The 6,855-nt window shown below is 45.2% G+C and overlaps 1 non-coding gene across 1 annotated transcript; it reads right to left on the bottom strand.

Annotated features, from left to right (window-relative positions):
- Positions 1-557: 557 nt before the first annotated feature.
- Positions 558-631, bottom strand: TRNAT-AGU (transfer RNA threonine (anticodon AGU)). The gene has a single exon. It is a non-coding gene; the product is annotated as a tRNA-Thr (tRNA).
- Positions 632-6,855: the final 6,224 nt, after the last annotated feature.

Raw genomic sequence — 6,855 nt, 5'->3', positions numbered from 1 at the left:
ACATATGCCGTACGAATGCTGCATAATATGCTAATTTTATTTCCGGAAAACACCGTATGAATTCGGCTGTATCGTCCTGGTTTCCAGTGGTGACCGTCTTCATTTTCAATAAAACTAGCAGACGATAAGCATAACGTTTCTATATAGATGCTCAACAAAGGAGGACTAAGTGGGCATGCCTGACGATCGGAACGCTTAATGTTGATGAGGGTCTTTAATGTATCACTAACTACTAAACGTGTCAGGCAAATGCGATATGCCAAAGTCACACCATCTCTGATTACCGAACCAACTTTAACTCACACCCAAATCTGAGCACACGGGCCTACAGCATTTTCTTCTCCATCAAAAATGCAGCCACAGCTCCCGGGTTAAGATCACTGTAATTGGAAGCTAACGTTATTACAGTAACTAGGAAACAATGGCAATAAACGTCGTACCAGCGTTCACTCCTGACTGCAGCTACAAATTGTACACTCAACAATGGCGGCTGTGTAGTCGCGTAAAATCTATGCGCGAAGTTTTAGGAATCGCACAATGCAAAAAAAAAAAAAGAAAGGCACCGGTGAGATTTGAACTCACGATCTCCTGCTTACTAGACAGGCGCCTTAACCAACTAAACCACGGCGCCACCATAGGGTGTTTCAAAGAATACGTTATTTGAACCATCGTGCCTCGTGATCTGGTTTGCCTCTTCATTTGTGTTCACTGCATGATGCATTAGCAGTAGAGCTGAAATCACACTGAAGGCGAGTAAGATTATTCGCGCCTGAGGGTACCCAACATCTGCGCCTGTTCAGCGAGGATAACGGGAGAGCGAGATAGCGTGAGCATTTGTAAGGACGTCTGCAGATCCGTGCCCCGGTCGCCTCCCGAGAAATCCCGACACGCTGACTGCTTGAGCTGCTATTCAACGACTTGTTCTTGCGATGCTGTTCATACATTTCACAGCGAACGCTGTTACGAGATCACAACTTGGGTGTCGCGACGCGTCGTAGTTGTCCACCACCGCCACCACCACTGGTGTCCGAAACCTAGCAAAAGGGGCCCAGTGGGGTTCGAACCCGGTCCGCTGGGTGGCAAACCAGTATTCTACTACTGAGCCACGCTGCTTCTCGGGACTAGTTGGCAAACTTGCCTTAGGCAGGCTTGATGCCGGAAAGCAATCGCATTAATACGACTTATTAAGTGTTTTAAAACAGCGAGAGTCCAAGCGGCCACAGCACAATGCGAATAACGTAGCGCGTGGGTCGTCCAATATTACAACACTTCACAAAATCTTGTTTTTGTTAAGCTATTAACTTTGGCACATACCCACTACAGGCATAAATGCTCATTGTAGTAAGCCACTGAATGAACAATTAGCACAAAGTTGCTCGCAATAGTTTAGCTGATACCACGCTTTTCAGAAGATTGACGAAAAATAGCATAGCAAGTGCCGGCCTACTACCTTAAATCATTTATTAATAATGCCGTAGTGGGCATCAAGCAAGCGTACCTGTCACAGTTACCCAATCAGTGTTTCGACAAGGCTCTGAAAGGCCTCTCTTCTAGCTTTCACTGTGATTGTGCTTCGCCTTTCACGCAGGCCTGGCGTTTTTTTTATATCCTGGCTCAAAAATGGCAACCATGCTTGTCGTTTTGCCCCACCCTAAAAGCTGTTGAAGCACTAAGCGGGTGTTTTTCGAAACTTTTAGAAGCAAAGCAAAAAAAAAAAAGGCAAGAAAACATTTGAAGCCGTTCTTCTATTCTGAAGTTGGGGCAAGCAAAGCGTCCTGGGTGCTTGCCTGACCTACCATTTTGTTTTTTTCTTTCTTGCTCTTTATTTTTCTATCAATCTATCTATCTATTTATCTATCTAACTTTTTTACTTTTTCTGTAATCTTCTTTGTTTATTTTTCCATCTTGTCCTCTTTTTTCTTTCTCTCTTTTTCTGCCTCCTTCTTTTTTATTCTTTTTTAGTTTTGCAGCGATTTTTTAACTCTTTCCTTTCTGAGTGGTGTAAACACCATCATGTCCTTCGCCCACACCCTCAGCAGCGAAACGCTTCTTTTCATGCAGGCAACAATGACGATGACGCATGAAACACTAAAATATTGATAGATATTTGGAGTTTAGCGTCCCTAAACCACTATATGAATTTGAGAGACGCGCCTGAAGCAGTAAAATGCAAAAATGCGACAATTTTAAAGGACAAGTAACCTCGATGTGATACCAGATTTTCTTATAAGAAACGGCTGTATGCTGACAAGCACACGATTGAAAGAATATCAATTATTGGAAAACAGCGAACAAATTCAATTGATTGGCGCACCTTCGGGATGCAGCATTCGCGTGCACCGTATTGTTATGCACTCACTGTCACTGGGTTTTTGCTAGCGATGCCACTGCCACAACCGAGATCTGCAACTTATATTAGGTAAACTTTGCTTAAAAGATTATCGCCCAGGCATTCCGCACATATGGTTAACCAGCGAAGCTGAAGTGTGGGGTCCTGGTGTTTATCACTGGGTTAACCCCGATAGTTCAAGAATTTCTTCGTCTACATCCCTTGACTGCCCAAAAGGCAGTGAAAGCCCTTCTGTGGTTTTTCAGGACGACAGGTTTGTGTGAACGCCTCTGACTTGCGGAAGAGTCCTACATGCTGCAGTGAATTTACTGTCTGTCTGTCCTTTTTATTTTGCTTCTTTTCCCTCTTACTCGCCTTTTTTCTGTCCCTTCTTTAATCCCCTTTTGTAGGGTAGCAAACGAGATGTCTTTCTGGTTGAATTCCCTACCTTTTTTTTTGTCTATTTCCTTCCTTCCTTCGCCAGGTATTGCTCACATAAGTCCAGTAATCTTAATTGGTTTATGTCACCTATGTGTTCTCTTCTTCATTTTTAGTGATCCAGTGGTGTCTGGCGGGATTTGCCTTATTTATGGGTTCATCAATAAAAGCTGGAACTTACTGAGACTCACAAATGTTGCGCTTAAGACTCGTAAGAAATCAGACTCACCAATATTTCACTCCAGTAGACACATGCGGACTCAGACTTGCTAAAATTTTACTCAATGGTACTCACCCTTGCTTACACTAAACAATAGTGCTCACCCAGAGCCACTCGTACTCCGACTCATGGCTTGATCTGAGTCTTATTAAGTATGCGTGCGTCGTTTCATGAGTGAGATTGCCCACCTTCATTTTCCAATCATCATCACCCCCATCATGGTCATCATCATTATCATCACCATATGAGATGTGGTTAGGCAAAAAAAAAAGTAATAGTGAGGGGAGAGACGCATTTCACAGGCCACACTCAGTGCGGTGTTTTACAGGCGGTCGCTCCGTGCTGTTGTGTTCAAGGACTGCGGGAGTGCTCTTGTGGCTTTTTGGGATGATGTGAATCCTCAGCTCTGAAATAAGTATTATTCAATGGTACATATTTTCGGCTGCATGTAGGTTGAGGGAGGGAAGTAAGAAGAAAGATTTTCTGGGGGGAGGGGTGGGAACGACCTATAGTGCAACCTTCTCGCTACCCCACTGTGTTGAGGCTTCCTGTGGACGTGTCTGTGCGTGCATGTGTTCATTGTTGTTCAAGTCTGTATCTTCTTGGGAGACAGTGTTGGATTTGCACTCCATCTTTAGAGCGTTTTGAAGGGTTTCGTACAACGTACTTCTCAATTTATAATTTGTGAAAATTTATTACACAGGGCCACAGTTACATGGTGCATAAATATTGCATCACGAGAAAGCGTTCTATCATCTACTAATTGCTTTATTCGTACTTGGCCGCAGTGTCAAAACGCCCGTGCTGCTCGTGTGTTGTGGTCGGACAAAGCTGTCGAAACTCACGTTCGCTGGTGTGGATGGCGCCATCCAGTCAGCTGACGTATAGAGATGCCTCAATTTTGGATTCAGACAAACCAGCTCCCTAATGCAAAAGCTCGTTCGAACGTTGAACATATTGAGCACAATATGAGCGAGCAGTGTAAAACATGCAAGCCCGCATTCGCGCACGCAAAGCGCGCGTACACCCACACAGTCACATACACACGTTAAATTTTATACATCAAAAATTGCTTCGCACAGTGTGATTGAGCACCAAGTTGTAACAGATGGAGAAGCAACAGCTTTGCTATAACCACCATTATTCAACCACCATTCATTTGATGCAAGTATTTTGTTGACTGCCGTGTATTGTGCCTTGTAGATTACAATAAATTTCCCTTCGTCAGCATATCGTCGACTGCAGGTGGATCTATCGGCTCTATTCTATAGCAGGATATGCAATTATGTAGGGTTCGTAGTCTTGGTATTCTTCTAGAAACTTGGGAAACTTGGTAAACGTGACTTTAGACACGTCGCTTCAGTGGCTGTGCATACAACGCATGCTGTGCGCACGGCGGGAAATTGCGTAAGCTGGCGGCCTGTCAAAAAGTCACCGCTTCTCCAAGATATCCAGAAGTAGAAGTTTTCCTCAAGTACTTGCTAACTTCAGGTGGTGACTGTTGATACCCTTGCCATTGCTAACTGGAATTAGCAAAAGTTACTACGGTAACTGCTACCAGCTTTAGGTAGCCGAAAGAAGGTTGTAAAAAAAGTAGTAACGACTCCTAATAAGTTTTCCCTTCCCACAAATGATAAAGGGATATTGCGAAGGTCAGCATTACGACAAAAGTTTTGGGTTCATTTTGCGCGGAGTGTCATGAATGAGAAAAACACAAATACGTAAACTTTTCACTACATACCACATAGATCTTAAGCAACTCCAGGAGTATTCATAGATGTACCTTTGGGCGCCAGTGATAACCTGTGTTTTAGGAAGAATAGGTTTAGATATTCGCCCGCACTTCTCTGTAATCACGAACAACCATGCCCTCTGCTGGCTTTCATCACTGAAATATCCTACTGCCCAATTTAGTCACTAGCCTCTGCAACTGCAATGATACCGCTTTACAATGTAGCCTGGACGGCTACATCAGGACGCCGACGGCGTGTCTCGCTATTTGGTCAGTGGATTGAGCCCCATCCCGTACCGACGCTTGCGGTCCTATACATTTACCAGCTCACCCACATCACTAACGGAAAACGCCGTCATGCCTGCTTGCGTGTTATCGTCGAACGCCTCAAATCGTCATCATCGGACCAATCTCGTCGCTCATACGATCCCCAAGCTGGCGCACAATATTGCCACAATTTTCACTCTAACGGACTCGTCTACCTCACTGTACCGAAACATTTCCATTTGACTGGTCTTCACGAACTTTACGGCATTCTAACTGCCGGTCACCTTGCTGTGTCGTGCACACACGACCGGATGCGTTGACGCTTCTTTTGGCCAGGTCTTGCGCGCTCCGTCACGTGGTACGTTGTGGCGCGCTAATAATGTCAGTGCCGCGGAACACAATCGACACTTCCAGCTGGGTGCATTGAGCCACTCGACATTTCGTCCGAACCATTTCACCGCGTTGGCTTCGACTCACATCCTAGGCTCTTTTTCTCTGTCTTCCTCTGGCAACAGGTAGATAGCTGTGGCCACACACTACGCCACGTGTTACGACATCACAGGGTCTCTTCCAACAAGCTTCGTCTCAGATGTCTCCAATTTTCTTCTACACGACATAACCATGCAACATGGGGCTCCACGCCGGCTGCTTACGGACCATGGCGGCACTTCTCTATTACGAGTTATAGTTATCATCCTACAGTGATGTCCAACGAGGCGCAAGTTCACTAAGTTGCACCATCCGCAGATGAAAGGCATCACAGAGCGTCTAAACCAACAACTTGCAAAGATGCTGGCGAAGTATGTTTCCTCGGATGACTCGGAGTCACCTTGCTTTATCGTACCTTATATTTGCATGCAATTATTCGTGCCATTCAATCGTGCCGATAATCGTGCCAATTATTCGTGCCGGTTACTCTCCGTTTTTTCTGTGGTCTGCCGAAAACCAACAATACCCCTCGATACCATCATTCCTTTTGCAGCAGCATCGGCCACTGTATATGACATTGACGCAATTACCCGCGCTGTGCATGCACGGGAAACAGCCCGTCCTCGCCTTCTGACCTCCAGAGACAACCCAATGCGTTTGTACGATCGCCGACTCAGGGACGTGCACTTTTCGTCCGGTTCTTTGGTTCTACAGTGTTCCCCAACCCGTCGAGTTGGCCTGTCGAAAAACTGCTCTCTCGGTACACATATCGAGTGTTCGTGTGGGTACTCCCGTAACATATGAAATAGCTCTTTTCACCTTTTTGTCTCCATCCTCCCCACAGGCCAGCGATATCGTATATACACGTCACACGCTTGAAATTATACAACTATACCTGAGTGATCCTGATGTCTATAGACGAGCCGAGATGGTGCATCTACCGCTGATGATTTTCTACATGCATACTCTCAGCCTCTTGAACCCTGCGCATGTGCGTCCAACGAAGAAAACGATTTCAGACGGCTCGCCCTCTCAGTTGAACCGGTCAGCTGTGGACCACTTTTGTAAATAGTATATCAGGCAAGCGACTTGCTATTCATGTAATAATATTGACGTGTAGTTTCATACCATACTATCTGTTATAATGTGTGCTCGGGGACGCAGCAAAAATCTGTTAATCTATAGTAATCACTATAGCATAACAGTTTTACATTCATATCAACTCAATATAAATAATGACCGAGTCAAGGTGCCTAACTTACTAACATAACCCGCAACGGTGGTCTAGTAGCTAAAGCACTGGGCTGCTGACCCGCAGGTCACGGCATTGAATCCCGGCCGCGTTGGCCGCATTTTCGAGTGAGGCTGATGTTCTTGAGGCATGTGTGCTTAGATTTAGGTGAACCTCAAATGATCCAAGTTTGACCTTAACTACAGGTG

Source organism: Rhipicephalus microplus, chromosome X, assembly GCF_043290135.1.
Source record: "Rhipicephalus microplus isolate Deutch F79 chromosome X, USDA_Rmic, whole genome shotgun sequence".
Lineage (NCBI taxonomy): Eukaryota > Metazoa > Arthropoda > Arachnida > Ixodida > Ixodidae > Rhipicephalus > Rhipicephalus microplus.
The sequence above is the reverse complement of the archived record's forward strand: the minus strand, read 5'-3'. Positions and strand labels throughout refer to the sequence as shown.